Genomic DNA, 13,991 nt, shown 5'->3' with positions numbered 1-13,991 from the left:
CAGATGGGTTTTAAGCATTTGTTTCAGTTACTCTTTGTTGAATTAAAAAAAGAGAACAAACCCAAAACTTATTCATCTAGCTTTTGCATTTAGACAGAGGAAGGAGATACTCCATCTTTTGATAGCCAGTCCCCAGCCATTATAGAGTATCCTGTTTCCACACATTGTGGCTCAAAAGCAAGTCATAAGACCTTTTCACATTGGGAAAACAGAAATCATATAAATAGTGAATTACATGACAGGTAAGCTAAGGAATTAAGGACAGTTTTACAAAGAAAAAATTTTCATCTATCCTTTCAAGCAGCTAGGAAGAACAGCATCCACAGAAGAGAGATTGGAAAATGTCCATTGTGTATGACATTTGTCACTGACACATTAGTTTGCAGTTGTGCAGTCTGCTGGTGTGAAGATGTCTATTGGACAGGACTTGAGGGGCACTGCCTAAGGCTTCCTTCAGAGCAGAGGGAGACACAGTTAGAATGAGATCCTACAGGGAGGGACAGCAAAGACTACAGATTCTATCCCGACACTACCAAAATGTAGGACCTGACAGCCTTCGAAACAATTCAGTTATTTATTGAGGAAAATACATCCATATACACATTTTACTTCAAGGAAAACAAAACCAAAAACAAATAAAAACTGTTATAACCACAAAATCTGAGATTTCTTACAGATAACAATCAGAGGAAAAGCCCTATTCTATTCTATAACAGTACTGTGATGCCCTCCATAGTTATGTAACATCTCTATGGTTACGTGACCCATGCCATTAGTCAATGAATGCCGCCAATAAAATGACCATACTCTCAACTCTATTATAAGACACATGATTCTTGGGGAAATTGCTTTTTCTGTGAATGACAATAAAATAGTATCCACCTTATAGGATTTTTTTGTGAGAAGCAAGTGATTCACTAGAAATAAAGTTCTTACTGTTCTCACCAGAAAAGTAAATATTTACAGAGCTCGTATACCTCCTAGATTTTATGACTCTGATGGTGTGGGCTAGACATTTTGTAAAAATGTGTTTCTATTGGGTTTTATCTAGGGCATCCTCATGATTTCTCTTGGCTCATGTATTTCTTTAAGAACACTTCCTGTGTTCCTGGCATTACACACTCTCAGCCAGAAAATTATCCATGTCCTCAAAGAACCCTGTTCCTTGTCTTGGAAAAGAGTGTTGGAAAACAGAACTTGACATTGAGTGGGCTTTGTTGATACTTAAGTGTCAGTGGATATGGCCCCTGTCCACAGACATAGCAAAGAAATGCATAGTTTATGTGAATCTGTGTTTATATGCACATTTTCATATGTGACTATCATCTATTATATACCATGCCAATCATATGTGCACACACAGACATATAGATACACACACACGCGCACACACACACACACACACACACACACACACACACACTTTATCTATCTATGTAGAATCTAGCTAGCTGATGTGATTTCATACCTTTTTTTTCACATTTGGTGTGTTTATTAGCCCACATTTTGAAGCAGTTCATGACCAGCACTGTGCTTTGGGTTTTCTGTTAATCCAACTCTAATCCTTCATTGGGTGTCCATTTTAGCCTGCTGTACTTGGCTAATCTGTGAGGTTTCTTGACAACAGTGAGCAGCCCAGCTCTCACCATTAGCTCAACAGTGCTGGCTTCCACATATAGTAGTATCCGAATTGAAAATCTGAAATCCCACAGGGACATTGTCTATCAGCTGGGGCACAGTGTTGATGTTTAGCTCCTGGGGCCTTTGGTCCAGTTGTTTAACATATGTAAATACAATTAGATTTGCTTTTATGTTCTGGATTGATCTTGAGACCCCCCCGCCATGGTCTCCTAATTGATTTGACAATAAATCTGCAAAGTTTGCCCTTTGGATTGTGAATTACTGTAACTTGGAGAAAGACATAGTATAGTATGTATATCATGATGGCATTCTACAAAAGACTTTAATTCCCCTAAAAATCTCCCATGCTCTACCTCATCAGTCTTTCTCTCTTGTCTGAAGCACTCTGGCTTTGACCACCGGCATAGTTCATCTTCCCCAGAATATTATATATCATCTTTTCAGATGGCTCTCTTCCAACTGGCCACAAGACTCCTAATTTATCAAATACAAACCTTCATCTTGCTGGGCAATGTTTTATTTTATTATAAGTGAGTAAGTTTATATATTCTCCCGTTGAAACATTTTAATTTATTCCTGTGTAGCTGACTATGCCCAGCACAACAGTGTAGTCAGTTTCTGGGTAAGCGTGGGTTTTAACATCAGTTTGGTGAGTGTCTGTGAGTACATTTGCTAGGATGTATGATAAAGCTATCTGGAGCAGCATAGCATATTGTCAACCTGACTTTTCCAGTGGTGGGATTCTCATCAGTAAGGGATTAATGGTCCTGTTGTCCGGAACCTTTGCCCCAATAGTTATCACAGTCAGCATTAGTATCATCAGAGTTTAACCATCCATCAGATTTGCAGCGACATCTCATTTTCTATAAGTCATGTGCCCTAATGAAAATTATCTTGCTCACCATTTTATTTATGATTTTTAGTGATTTTTCTTGTTTAGCAAGGTATCTGCACAGATAGTCTTTTTAATTCTAAAGGTTTTTTTCTTATGCTTAATTTTTTAAAAAAAATTTATGTTCTGGGTATAACTCAGAAAACAACATTTTACAAGTATTTTCTCCTTTTCTGCATCTTGTCTTTTGAAAAATTTTACCATGTGATTTGCAGAGAAGGTTTGAAGTCATCAATGCCCAGTTATCACATTTTTTCTCAGGGTTATAATCTTGCTATTGTATCTTAAAACCTGCCACCAAGCTTAAGGTCACCTAGATCTGTCCCCATAGTTTCTCGTTCTTCTGGAGTTTTGGTTTCTATGTTCAGGTTTACATTTAGGTTTGCCATGGGTGTGAGGTCACACCCAGGTTCATTTTGTGCATATGGAGGTGTATGTATTCTGGCACATGGTTGTAAAGATTATGCCTTTACTGTTGAGTCATCTTTTTTTCTTTGACAAGGATGAACCAGCTGTGTTTTTGTGAGACCTTTTCTGGGCTCATTTACATTCCTCTGTTTTACTAGTCCTTTGTCATTAAATATCATTGACTGCTCTGGGCAGTGGCTGATCTTGATTTGTAATTTTCAATGCAATCATGTTGCAGAACTCCCAAGAGTTTCTAGAAGGGTTTTTGAGAAGTTTCTAGACATGGTTGACATCCTGGGAGAGTAATGGAGGAGACGGGCCTGCCTGGAGTGTGACCAACAGTATTAGGTAGGTTGGTGGCCAGAGTGGAATGAAGCAGGAAGAGGAAGCCGGAATACACAGGCTGCCCTTGGCTCTAACGCTCTACTTCCTGAACCCCATGAGGCAAGCAGCCTTTTGTGTCAAATGCTTTCCCCACTCTGATGCTTAGTGACACTTGAGCTAACAGGTCAGTGAATGTCAGCCTCTGAGGCTATGAGTCAAAGAGAGTATTTCCTGTTTTAAATATTGGACACAATATTATACTTAGTCATAGACCTATGTGTGAAATGCAAGACTACAAATGTTTCAACAGAAAACAGGAAAAGCCTAGACCAGTGCTTCTCAGTCTTCTTAAAGCTGCCATCCTTTCATACAGATCCTCATGGTGTGTTAACCCCAACCATAACATTATTTTCCTTTCTACTTCATAACTGTAATTTTGCTACTGTTATGAATTGTAATGTACATATCTGTCTTTTACAATGGTCTTAGGCAACCCTTTTGAAAGGGAGAGTGACCCACCCACAGGTTAGGAAGTGCTGGTCTAGATCACTGTGAATTTGATGACAAGTTTTGAAATGCAACCAATTCATCGCTTCTCGGCCTTTTGGCTAAGATCAAGTGTAGAAATGCAACCAATTCTCAGAGATTACTCACAGCAGTTGAACCATGACTGTAGTCTTGTATTGAGATGGTTTAGAAAGTTGCTATGCATACAGTACCTTTCATACATAGAATATTATTCAGGTAGTAACATTTTATTTTTAGGGAGCTTTTAGCTCTGCTCCTATTTTTCAGTATTACATTCACTAGTCCAAAGAAGTGTTAGCTGTTACCAGCATTTGGATTAGTTCTCTGCTATCCTTCACAGATTACTTTGATTTTTATGAAATTTTATTAAGCATGTAGAGTGATTTCAGAAGAATTGAAATATTGATGTCCTTTGAATTCATGATCATGACATATCTCTATTTATTTACATAAACAATTTATTTAACCAAACACTTATAGGCTGATGCATGTAGAGCCTGAAAATATTTTGTACAATTTTATTTTTGCTATTATTATTGGCAGTCATTTTTAACTTAAAATTCCAATTACTAGTTACTAGTATGTAGCAAAGCAATTGATTACTGTGCAAGAGCTCATCCTGCAAATATGATTCTTCTAACATTTTGGGTACCACTTTTGATAATTTTGCATTTTATAAATAGGACTAATTTAAATTTAAACAGCAATAATAAATTAACAAACTACATATACATATGTATGTACATGTACATCACACACACACACACACACACACACACACACACAAATGCACACCTCTACTCTTATCTTAAGACCGAAACTTCCAGAACAAAGTTGAGTCAGAGTTGTAAGAGGACCTTCTTGTCTTAGTCCTTGTCTTAGAGGAATGGCATCCATTTTTCTGTTCTTAATCCCAGCATGGCAGTTGAAGGCTGAGGATAAGTGGGCAAAGTCCTCTCTACCCTACTTTACCCAAGTTTTTCTTGTGAAACTCTATTGGAGCTCATCAAAGCACTGTCTCTGCCTTGATCATTGTACTCACATCAGTTGATAAGATTTCTTCTTCCCTTAGACTTGTGCTGCTATGACAGGTCTCATTGACCTTCAAGTGTTGATCCACGCATGAACAATGAAGTGAATGTCGTTAGCTCTGAGGTTATAATTCCTACTACATAGAGGGATACGATTGGCTTCTATTTTGTTGAGAATTTGTGCACATCTATCATAAGAGTTATTAACTTGTGGTTTACCTTTTCAATATTTTAATCTAGTTTTTGTTTTAAGATAATAATATTCGAACACAATAAGGAAACAGTCATTCCATTTCTGTTTTTCAGAAGGAATTGTTAAAGATTTTATCATTTATTCCTTAAATATTTGCTAACAGAAAACAAGTTATTGGGATTGAGCATTTGCTTTTTAGGAAGTTAAATGTTTTTACTAGACTTATGACTGTTCTAGTAGTGAAATTAAAATTCTAAATGAGTTTCAAATTTTCCAGCATAACTTAAATCATCACCATGCTTAGACCAAACACCACTACTGTATACTTAAAGGCAACCAAGAACAATGGTGAGTTTTGAGGGATCCAGTCATATGAATTAAGTGTGGCAGAGGGCGAGATGACTCAGCTTAAGAAAGCACTTGCTGTACAAGCACAAGGACTTGAGTTCAGAGCCCAGCACCTATGCAGTAAACCAGGGGTTGTCGGAGGCTGAGAAGGGAGGATTGCTGGACTTGTTGGCTGCCAGTTCAGTAAGAGACATTATTGCAAGGGGAAAAGGTCTGATACTTTCTGTCTTTCTTTGTTCACTCTATGTACACCTACACATGTATACAAACATGCATATTCATATACACAGACATTGATATTCATACACACATACACACATTCACACATATGTATACATACACATATACATACATATACATATATAGATACATACGTACATATATGCACACATACATATATACACATTCACACACATATGCATATATACATACACATACACATGCATATACATATACACATTTACATACATACACACATACATATATACACATATAAACATACACACATACATACACACATATACACATGTATACATATACATGCACACATATAAACACACACATACACACATATACACACATACATCCATATACACGCATACACACATACATATATACCACATATATACACATATATACACACATACACACACATACGCCACATATAAACACATACATCCACATACACACATACACACATACATATATACACACATATATACCACATATATACACATATATACACATACACACACATGAACCACATATAAACACATACATACACACCTATACACACATACATCCATTTACACACATACATATATACACATATACATACATCACATATATACACATATATACACACATACACCACATATATACACATATATACACATATACATGCATACACACATACACCATATACACACAGATACACATATACATACACACAATACACACACAAGCATATGTATACACAAATAGATGACATATCATTCATCCCTTTTTCATTTTTCCTTCTTACAGCTACCAGCTGCCTAGTAACAGACTTTTGTCTAGAAAACAAGTGAATTCATGGTGACAAGAGTTCTCTCATTCAGCTCAAATGTCCACAAACTTACTTGTCATCATATGATGGTCATCGAAACTGCCTACCTTTGTAAGTAGGTTCCAGGCATGACCTGCTGTCTGGTTCCACTCTCCCTGTATCTTTTAGCACATCCTATGTGGCTACCATATCTCACATTGGTGGTCTTACAGCTGAGCCCTTTTCCACTTGATTTTCCAGCCTATGTTAATACTCTTTCTTTCCTTAGAATCTCCAAATACCTCTGCTGGCTGATGATAAAACATTTCATGGCTCAGTCTAAATATCACTTGTCAGAATGCTTCTTTGTCTGCACAGGCCATCGATTTCATGTTGCCTCTTCCCTGAGTGAAAAGTACTTCAATTTATTGGAATACTGCAGCACTGAAGAAGCTCTGCGATGTCAGTATGTTTTTCTACTAGTTATCCTCATGCCCACTAGTGTACACGTTAATTCCTAGCTCTGACCTTTAATATCAAAAACATTTATTAATGAAACAGGGTATTAAAATGTGACATTTGACCCGTTTCCAGTGTGTTTATGCAATAATAAAGAAGAGAGAAAAATCATCACACTGAAAATGAATTCAGTCATACTCATAAGGCTCTGTGAGAGCTGCAGACAGGTTCTCCCTCTCCCTTACCTGTCTCCAGGCTTCATGCTAGACAAAGACTCCAGGGAAAGCTTGTCAAGGTAAGTTCCTCTGACGGTACTTAGGTATTCCCTCTGTCCCATGTGCTCTTAATTTCCAATGCAAGTCATGGAAAACAGATGTCAAGAAAAGCACTAGACCTTTGGCATAGACCTTTGAAGAGCCTGGGATGGCTTCCTTCACACCTCATAACAGCTAACGGTAAGAGGCCTTCTAGAACTCCTTTTGACAGTAAAATTAGAAAAAGGCCCACTTTGGACTCCCTCCAATACTCAAGAAAAGATGGATTTGGCTATGGCTGCTTTGGCTGGTTGGCTTAAACGTCTTTGAAAATGCCTTCTCCAAGAGATGTGTGTCCCTGGATAAGCTAAGCATACAGAAGGCTTCTGTCAGCTGCTATGCCAAGATCAATAGAAGGAGCCGAAGGTGCTACACTCAGAGCACTTCGATGTGCTAAGAATTCACAAGAATGGATCTCCTAAAGACATCTCCCTATATGAACCACCCCACCAAGAGCAAAGAATGTCACCCAAGACATTAACAATTCACAGTGAGAAAGAACCACTGAGAACACTGATGTGTATTTGTGTGTGTGTGTGTGTGTGTGTGTGTGTGTGTGTGTGTGTGTGTGTGTGAAATCAACAGATCAGTTATTAGTTATTCTTTAACAAAAGAAACCAAGAGTGGGTGTTGCCTAAGGACAGTCAACAGACAAGGAGGTCCTGAAACCTACTGCCAGGAAGCAGGACAAACATCACACAGAATGACTGGTTTTCTTCCTGTCTACTTCCTACACCACACACACTGTGGTGGACACATCAGAGGGACACGGGAGATGAAGGAATGTGTGGCTCAGGATGGGGAGATTTATGGGAGAAAACACAACCGCACTGGATTGCCAACTTTTAAAGTAAATGCCTATAAATCCATATAAATATAAATATGCTATTCAATAAGTGGGAAATATAGATTACCCATCCATACACGCACACACAAACTCACACCAGTTCTAAATCATCTGTATGGGTATTTTGTTCTCTAGCAATCGACTTCCACTCCAGAAACATGATCTGTGCACATACAGTGCCTTCCTGGCAAATGTTTTACAGTAAGAAACCTGATAGAGTCTTGTCCGTTGTCTTTATTAAGTGCCTTCCCTCAGGGCTCAAGGAACCCCAGAGAAGAGGAGGCAGAAAGAGTGTAAGAACCAGAGGGTGTGGAGGACATCAAGACATCAAGGCTCTCCAAACTGACATGAGCAAAGCTCATATGAACTCACAGAGACTGAAGCAGCATGCACAGTGCTTGCATGGCTCTGTACCAGCTCCTCTGTATATAGATTATGGCTTCCAGTTTAGTGTTTTTATGGGGTTCTTGACCATGTAAGTTAGTGGGTGTCTGACTCTTGTGCCTTCATTTAGGTGCTTTTGCTTCTATTTGTTTGCCTTGTCCAGTTTGGGTGATATTATATTATATTATATTATATTATATTATATTATATTATATTATAATTTTATCGTATCATAATAGAGTCCCTTAGAAGCCTGTTTGTTGCCCGTTTAGAGACAGAAAGGGAATAGATCCAGATGGGAGAGGAGATGGGGAGAAACTGGGAGAAATGGAGGGAGGGAAAACTGTAATTAAGATATTCTGTGCAAAAAAAATCTATTTTCAATGGAAAAAAGCCTCATTCACAAGATCAAGGTCAATATGAACAAGGAGAAATCATACTGACCTCACGTGAAGTACAGAGAAAGAGACCTTATGGATTTCCAGTCCCAACTTGAACATAAGAAAAACAACAGGCAAAACCCCACTGAGGAGCACTCTACACATAACTGTCCTGTCCTGCCTGCCATTGTCAAGGTCCAGGGAAAACTCAAAAGGTGTCACTTGCGAGAGGAGCTTAAGGAGATGCTATGCCTTCCTGAAGAGGCTTCCAGAGGGAGAGAGAACAGAAGAGTTTGGGGGACCTCGGTCAAGTCTTACAATAATGTGTGAATATTGGTTCTTGAACTCTGACAGGACTGGTATACCAATTAATGTTGTGTGTTAACTGGGTATGAGGTTCAGTTTCAGTGTTTTGGTTTGGGGTGTAGTTTTGACTACCTTGCTAATTTGTGTGACTATCTCAAATCATCCTCAAAACAGATGTGCTCTTAAAAGGTCATCATAAGAAAAATCAAAACCCTTTTTATTCTTTAATTTTTGTTCAAAGAATCTAGAGGGCTAGCAAGATAGCCCAGTCACTAAAGTGCTGGCTTCACAAACAGGAGGACCTGAAACACAAAGATCAGACAGAGGCAGGTCCTCAAGGGTCAGAGGGCAGCCTGTCTACCCAAGGTGCTAATCTCGACCAGAGCCTCTGACTAAAACCACAAGGTGGACACCGTCTAAACATTGACATTGAAATTGACCTTTGGCCTTCACACACACACATATGTGCTCTTGCCTGATTACATGTATTCCTTCAAATGCAAAGGCAGGAGGGAGAAGGGGAGAGGGAGAAGAAGAGGAGTTCATTACTCCTATCTCTACTGAAGTTTCTAGGATGGGACAAAGGTGGAGACATTTGAAGTTTTAAAGAGATACAAATCTTGAAATTGATTGCATGGGACTGTTTAGTATGAAATATTATAACCTGGAAAAGAGACAAACAGGTGATAGCACTCTTTTGCAACACTGTTTAGAAGAATGGGTCATCTAAAAAGTTGAATGGAATTGAGAAATGATGTTATTTCTTGAGTCCACCCTACACATCTCATTTAATAAGCTGCTTAGATGAAGTAATTAATAGCTGCGGGGTGGCTGACTACGTCCACATGTGAACAGCCTTCAGTCTGTGTGTCTGAATGCTTCAGGAGCTCTTCCCATCATCCCGCAGTCCTCATCAGGATCTGTTTAGCTACGCCCCTGCTTGCTGAAAACATTTCTTCAGACATGTTTGACAGGATGACTAAGGGCTGGGCAGGGTCACAATGTGTCACCTCTCCATAAGCTGTGAACTGTTTGTCACCATGAGAAAGGAAGGAAGACTCAAATAAATCTCCTTTGGGGAGACCCATGGGGCACTGCAGCAGGGAGGGTGTCTCGGAGTCCCTCCCTGGGCTGGGAAGGACACATTTCCTGTTTGTGGAATTGGCCTGGAGCCAGCTCTGCTCCGACCCTGACAATTGGCAACTTCATAAGCATCCCTGACAAACCTTTTCATAGTCACCAAAGAGAGCAGGGCTGCAGCTCCTCATCCCTGCAGGGATTGGTTGATGGGATAGGGTGTAGAGGCTGAGAGGACAGTGAGAGCCAGGAAGATTTCATTTGAACTCCCTGTTCTAGACTCTTGAAAAGTAATCGACACAGTCTTTGAGCTGGGTTCATTTCTCATTTAGGCAGGGAATATCTCTGCGTCATTATAATCTTAGCTTCAAAATAAATATGACCTCATGCAGAATAAAAAATTGGCAAGGCTAGCAACATCAGAGAAACACATATTTTACCTCAGGCTCGGGAGTAACAGGACTGATATCATCCTGATATCCATTTTGATGATAAAATGGGGCTCAGAGAAGTTCAGATGTGCTAAGGTCACACAGCTAATAAACTAGAAAAATGAGACTCAATCTTAGTAATGTGTTTTCTTCGTCATATATGTGAAAACCAATACAAATGGTAATTAATCTCTAGCTAGAAGACATTGTACATCAGCGGAATGTACAGTTAGCAAATGCCCAATTCCTAGTACAGGGTGGGACGTTCCTTTTTCCTGTATTAGTCAGTTTGGCTTTGGAGTCTTCTTTGGAGGGACTGTTGTCTTCTCCTGATCTTTTCCTTAGCAGTCACTAAATCTGTGGCTCGTGTCAGGTGGCGAAGCTGCCATGTCACGCAAATGAGGTTTTAGCCAAGAACCCACTTTCTTCTTTAACTTTAACAAAGTTGTTCTTAACGTTCATTAACATGCTTTCACCCTGTCGGTAATCATAGACTTTGTTTTTTCATTTTCATATATGTGCATATATATACCAATCATAGTCCCTGATTTCACTTTCCTTACCATCTCTTGTGCCCTCTCCCACTGTTGTTAACCACCGTTCTCTTCTCAGCTAGCCTTCCTTCTTTCAAGGCTCAGTTTTGTGACCTGATGGGTTTTGCTAGGTTTGTTTAAAGCCGTATGTGTATAAGTTAGTTTACAGTAGCACAGGACCTTACGAGTGGTGCGTGACCGAAGTAACAGTCTCTTTCCCTCCCTCCTCAACCATTAACTTCACTAAACACTAAAGAAAAAGTACGGTCATGGGGACATCAACCATCCATGACAGGAGGTTGATGAGCTCAGTCTTGTCAAGATCTCGTGCAGGTGATTATCGCTGCTATGAATTGAACAAGACAATAGTCAGATCACACCCAAAACATCAGGGCTCCATTCCTCTAACCCACTTCTTTTGTACCTTTCTTGCAAGATGGCCTCTGAGCCTTGGATGGGGTGTCATAAATGTCCTATTTACAGCTGAGTGCTCACTGCTCATTAGTTGAGCCAAATTCCTTATAAACCAATGAAATTCTTAACATTTAGCGACATCCCTTTCCTGTGTCCGCCATTTTTATGTGATGTAGATTTCCTTTTGGACTGTTTTCTGCTCTCCCTCTTCCGCTCCTCTGAAGCAGTGGTATTAGAGCATAGTACTGACAGTTTCAGGGATCTTTGGGGATCTGGGTTTCAGTCTTCATGCTTGAACAAAGTCCAGATTGGCTGAATGAGATCTGTGCAGTCCACATGAGATCTGTGCAGTCTCCTCCCATATATCTTTGTGGCTTCGCTTGGCAGCTTTAATAAGAATAATTGGTTCAATCCCAGGCCTTTAAAAACAAATTTATAATTCTATAACATCAACTTTTTATGATCTATAGCCATTTGTGGTTAGATTTATTGGTTTCCCATTAGATGATTACATTTTCTGCAGATTGGGGAAAGGAATAGAGAGGTGGTCAAGACCATTAAGCCTTTCCCATGCAGAACAAAGTATTTGGGAAGAGAGGCAGCATGGACAGGATGCAAATTGCTAGGGTCCTGGCCGTGGGCTACCACAATGCCCAGTTTTACCATATGGTCTTTTAAAGTAGATATTTCCTTAGTTTAATTAGTATCCTTTCATTCCAACACAATTGCTGAAGGCCACGATTCTGTCACACATCCATTCCTACCAGCCATTTCTTTTATTACATAAATTCGAATTGTATTCATTTACTTACTGCAGGTGCATGTCTGCTTGTTTGTATTCATGAATGCATGCATGGCATGGCATGAATAAGGATATCAGAGACAACTTACCGGAGGGAGTCAATTCTCTTCTTCCTCTATGTGAGGGTCAGATTTGGTGGCCAGTACCTTTAACTGCTGAGACATCTCTCTGGTTCTTCTCTAGCAGCATTCACATAGCATCCATGTCCACCAACTACCAGGCTTGTGACTATAAGACTCTGAAATAATATTATTTAAACAACAATGGGTCTATACTGTGTGTGTGTGTGTGTGTGTGTGTGTGTGTGTGTATCTCAAACAATTGATTATTATATTAGTGGAAGGATTTCCTATTATTTAATTTGGAGGAAAGTATATAATTAGAAATAACAGCTATGGAAATAACAGAGTGTTTGTCTCTTTCTTAGTGACCTAAATTCCATGGAGCATGGCTGCCCGCTGAGTTTGATTATTTCAAAGATAGCATGCCCATCAATAACCTATTAATCTGACAATGGCTTGGTAGTCTGTTGGCTTGCCCTTGATTTCCAGGAGGGCTTTCGAGGCTGAATCTGAGAGATAACTGACACTCTCGACTGCTTTTCTTTGTAAAGCCCTGAACTTCAGGGCTAAGTCCCTGAAGCTCTTTGAGGAATATAAAACACAACCCCTCACTTTTCACATCTTCTCTGTAAGGAGGAAGTGTGCTTGTGCTTCTCCAACAAGATGGCTTTTCCTCTGCTCTCCTTTCTTTAGACCTGTTCTTTAGATTTTTTCCCCATAAATTTCATAGTGATAAAGTGAGAGGAGTCCTGAATTTTTTTTTGATCTAAGAATAAATCATTTAATATTTTATAATTATGAAATGTCTTAAACCTGGAGCAAATCCATATAATATTCTGCACGACTCTGTATTCATCAGGCCAGATAAACTATAAAATAGCACCTTTATATGCTTCCCCAGAAGCACAGAGTTTATTAAGTGACTTGGACAAAATTTACTGAAATCGGTCTCTGTCTTTTTCTGTCTATCTGTCTGCCTGCCTATTTCTCTCTCTCTCTCTCTCTCTCTCTCTCTCTCTCTCTCTCTCTCTCTGTGAGAGAGAGAGAGAGGTATATCACCATCCTCTTTTTCTTTTGTAACACTAGAATGAAATGGAACTTGACCTTTTATATGTTTTTTTCTTTTATTGCTCCTTAAATACAATAACTACAAAAGTGTGTTCTGCGCAACCTACACTAGCATAGATTTTGAGAGTAGAGTTAACACCTGAGTCATGTAAAACCTGTAGCTCCAGGTACTCCCCAATTTAACTATATCCTTTAATCGGAGGTCCTTAATAAGGAACTTTTGTCAGAATGCTCTCTGCAGATGGGTGCTTAGAATAGGGACTCACAGAAGAGTGAGGCCACACTAGTCTCATGTTATCACTACTGATGTTTGCCAAATGCACACAAGTGACAGATACAAACATTTAACACTATTTACCTCATTGCAGTCTTGCCAGTGACCTACAAATGCCGCCACTCCTTGTTGCTTGTGACGTCACACGATCTAATTGGTTTTTTTAAGCGCATAAAAATATTTGATAATGAGACCATACGCTCCAACGAGAAAATAAACAGATTCTGTTTCAAGTGGTTTCTCTAACT

The 13,991-nt window shown here is 39.2% G+C and overlaps 1 protein-coding gene and 1 pseudogene across 8 annotated transcripts in view; both read left to right on the top strand.

The window, feature by feature from the left end:
* Positions 1-13,991, top strand: part of Inpp4b (inositol polyphosphate-4-phosphatase type II B) — a 750,330-nt gene that overhangs the window by 237,389 nt on the left and 498,950 nt on the right. The window lies entirely within an intron of this gene.
* Positions 3,854-4,007, top strand: LOC120098729 (U2 spliceosomal RNA; annotated as a pseudogene).

This window comes from Rattus norvegicus, chromosome 19 (assembly GCF_036323735.1).
Source record: "Rattus norvegicus strain BN/NHsdMcwi chromosome 19, GRCr8, whole genome shotgun sequence".
Taxonomy (NCBI): Eukaryota; Metazoa; Chordata; class Mammalia; order Rodentia; family Muridae; genus Rattus; species Rattus norvegicus.
The sequence above is the reverse complement of the archived record's forward strand: the minus strand, read 5'-3'. Positions and strand labels throughout refer to the sequence as shown.